The sequence below is a fragment of the Lemur catta genome, chromosome 7 (genome assembly GCF_020740605.2).
Source record: "Lemur catta isolate mLemCat1 chromosome 7, mLemCat1.pri, whole genome shotgun sequence".
Lineage (NCBI taxonomy): Eukaryota > Metazoa > Chordata > Mammalia > Primates > Lemuridae > Lemur > Lemur catta.
Genome location: NC_059134.1, coordinates 102741861 through 102745681, shown reverse-complemented (window position 1 = coordinate 102745681; position 3821 = coordinate 102741861). Strand labels below are relative to the sequence as shown.

The 3821-nt window shown below is 48.2% G+C and overlaps 1 pseudogene; it reads left to right on the top strand.

The window, feature by feature from the left end:
• Positions 1-671: 671 nt before the first annotated feature.
• On the top strand, positions 672-2389 carry LOC123642168 (annotated as a pseudogene).
• The last annotated feature ends 1432 nt before the right edge of the window (positions 2390-3821 follow it).

Here is a 3821-nt window from a genome sequence, read left to right as displayed (position 1 = left end):
TAATTAGGCCAGTCCTGACGGGACAGAGGGAGACGGGAGGGAAAGGTGGACCCAGCACTGCAGGAACGTTTGTGAAAGTGAAAACCAAGGGAAAGGGGGATTGGGTGGGGTGTTCTGAGCGGCCACCAGCTGTGGACAGCGGTGCTTACTGACGTGGAAGAACGTTCTGTAAGCGTTGTTTAAAAGAAGAGCCGCTTACAAAAAAGTACGTGACAAAGAGTCCAATTTTCAGAGAGAAAAGATGTTTGTGGGAAAGACACATGGGCAAACCTCTTTCCAGTGCGCTTTGCTTTAACACGCCTTGTGCATGTTGCGTTTTTCACACATTGAAGGTTTGCGGCGACTCTGAGTCGTGCGCGTCTATTAGTACCATTTTTCCAACAGCATGTGCTGACTTAGGGTCTGGGTCACATTTTGGTCATTCTCATCATATTTCAAACTTTTTCATCATTATTATATCCCTCATGGTGATCTGTGAAAAGTGGTCTTTGACATTAATTACCGTAATTGTTTTGGGGCCCCAGGAGCCACGCCAGTATAAGAGAGCGAACCTCATCGATAAATGTGTGTGTTCTGCCTGCCCCACCCATTGGCCGTCCCCTCCCCCTCCCCGGCCTCCCTATTTCCCGAGAAGCTGCAAGATTGAAATTAGGCCAGTTGATAATCTTACAATGACCTCTAAGTGTTCAAGAAAAAGGAAGAGTCACATATATTTCACTTTAAGTCAAAAGCTAGAAATGATTAAACTTGGAATTTGGTGAGGAAGGCACGTTGAAAGCCAAGATGGGATGAAAGCTGGGCCTCTTGCTCCAGTGAGTCAAGTGTGTGAACGCAAAGGCAAAGTTCTTGAAGGAAATTATAAGTGAACACCGGTGAGCATGCAAATGATAAGAAAGTGAAACAGCCTTATTTCTGACATGGAGAAAGTGTGAGTGGTCTGGACAGAAGATCAAACCAGCCATGACATTCCCTTAAGCCAAAGCCTAATCCAGAGCAAGGCCCTGACTCTCTGCAATTCCATGAAGGCTGAGAGAGGCGAGGAAGCTGCAGAAGAGTTTGAAGCTGGCAGAGGTTGGTTCACGAGGTCTAAGAAAAGAAGCTGTCTCCACAACGTAAAAGAGCAAGGTGAAGCAGCAAGTGCTGATGCAGAAGCTGCAGCAAATTATCCAGAAGATCTAGCTAAGATCACTGACGAAGGTGGCTACACGAAACAACAGGTTTTCAGTGCAGACACAACATCTCTGTACTGAGAGAAGATGCCATCTAGGACTTTCATAGTTAGAAGGAAGTCAACGCCTGGCTTTAACACTTCAAAGGACAGGCTGACTCTCTTGCTAGGGTCTAAGGCAGCTGGTGACTTAAGTTAGAGCCAGTGTTCATTTACCATTCCAAAAATCCTAGAGCCCTTCAAATTCTGCTAAATCTACTCTGCCTGTGCTCTGTCAATGGAACCAAGCCTGGATGACAGCACGTCTGTTTATAGCATGGTTTACTGAATATTTTAAGCCCACTGTTGAGACCTGCTGCTGAGGAAAAGATTCCTTTCAAACTATTACTGCTCGCTGACAACGCACCTGGTCACTCAAGAGCTCTGGCGGAGACATACGAGGAGATTAATGTTTTTTCATGGCTGCTAACACAGTATACGTTCTCCAGCCCAGGGAAGTAATTGTGATTTTCAAGTGTTATTATTTAAAAAATATATTTTGCAAGGCTATAGCTGCCATAGATGGTGATTCCTGTGATGGATCCGGGCAAAGTCAATTGAAAACCTTCTGGAAAGGATTCGCATTCTGGATGCCATTAAGAACATTCATGACTCATGAGAGGAGGCCAAAATATCAACATTAACAGGAGGTTGGAGGAAGTTGATTCCAACCCTCATGGATGACTTTGAGGAGCTCAAAACTTCAGTGGCGGAGGTCACTGCAGATGTGGTGGAAACAGCAAGAGAACTAGAAATAGGAGCAGAGCCTGAAGACGGGGCTGAACTGCCGCAATCTCGTGATAAAACGTGAGTGGATGAGGAACTGCTTTTTATGGATGAGCAAAGAAAGTGGTTTCTTGAGATGGAATCTACTCCCGGTAAAGACGCTGTGAGCACTGTTGAAATGACAACAAAGGATGTAGAATGTTCCACAAACTCAGTTGATACAGCTGCGGCAGGGTTTGCGAGAACTGGATCCAATTTTGAAAGAAGTTTTGCTGAGAGTAAAATGCTGTCAAACAACATCGCACGCTACAGAGAAATATTTTGTGAAAGGAGAGTCCATTGATGTGGCAAACTCCATTGTTGCCTCATTTCCAGAAATTGCCGCAGTGGCCCCAGCCCTCAGCAACCACCACCCTCACCAGTAGGCAGCCGTCAACATCAGCAGAAAGATTATGACTCGCTGAAGGCTCAGATGATCATTAGCATTCTTTAGCAATATTTTTTAATTAAGGCAGGTATATTGCTTTTTTAAGACATAATGCTATTGCATGCTTAATAGACTACAGCATAATATAAACATAATTTTTATATGCACTAGGAATCCAAAAATTTGTGCCTCACTTTATTGCAATATTTGCCTCATTGCAGTGGTCTGGGATCAAACCCACGGTATCTGCAAGGTCTCCCAGGACAGGAAACAGGAGCGGAGGGGCCTCCTGGGGCTCAGGGGGCTTCTCTCGGGGAGGAGACCTTCGCACTCGGTGGAGTTATTGCTCTGATAATTAGGATCCTTGTCCCCATGACACGTCATTTTTCAAAAAAGGAAAAGACAAAGAGATTGAGGGAAAGAGAAGGTCTAGAAATGGGACAGAAAAGGATGGTAGAAAAGACAGATGCAGAAGACAGAGACTAGGAATGGCAACCGCGTTGGTGCAGGTGGATTAGAGTGATGAGTACGGTCCCTGGACTTAACGCCGTCCCTTCCACTTCCGGAGATACATTTGCTTTGCTTTTCTTAAAAAAAAAAAAAGAAAAAGTAACATCAGAGCTCCAATTTTGTCTTTTCAAAGGAAATGTTATATTTCAACAACTCACAAAAGGACAGGAAGATCACGTTAAAACATCCTGAAATAGTGTTTTCTCTCAAGGGCAGACCTGGGCAGCAGCAATCGCCTGAAACATGTTTTAAAATGCAGAGATGTTGAGACTAAATTTAAACAGGGCGTGTGGGACGGCTGCGTTCCCTGTCAGGTCTCAAATATTCTCTGGCGATTTGGGCTTTGAATGGGCGCTGCCGAGGCATCGCCCTGGGCTCCGTCCTCCCTGTGCACGCGGGGCGGGGGGAGGCGAGCCCTGGGCGTCAGGGAAGGCTGGCCTGCTGTCCGGGTCAGCGGGACAGGGGATGTGGCCCGCTCAGAGGGAGGGGAAGGATTTGTGCTGCCCCGGGGCTTCCACGCAGGCTCTGGGGTCAGCAATCCGACGTGGACAACACAGACTCAAGCGCAGATGCACCCCGCTCTGCATCCCTGGTTACAGCACGTGCAGCCACAGTTTGGGAATCTCTCTCTGAAGACTATGCAGTACCTTGGCACCCCATGGCACCCTCCGCTTCCCCCCGACTCCCACCTCTGCCTAAGGGCAGGTCTCGGGCAGCCCCATCTGCCCACAGCGGCAGGCAGACGAGTGCTGCCCTGGTCCTGGCCTACGCCACGTTCCTGGAACAGGGCTCTGCAGACAGGCAGGCCTGGCCTCCACCACCCACAGCTGCCAGCCCTGTCCTCGCCTGTGAACTGGGGCAACGGCAGCGCTCAGCCCAGGAGGCCGCTGTGAGGTCTGCAGTGAGGTGGTGCAGGCGGGCTCGGGGCTCAATGCCTGGTGACCATGGCAA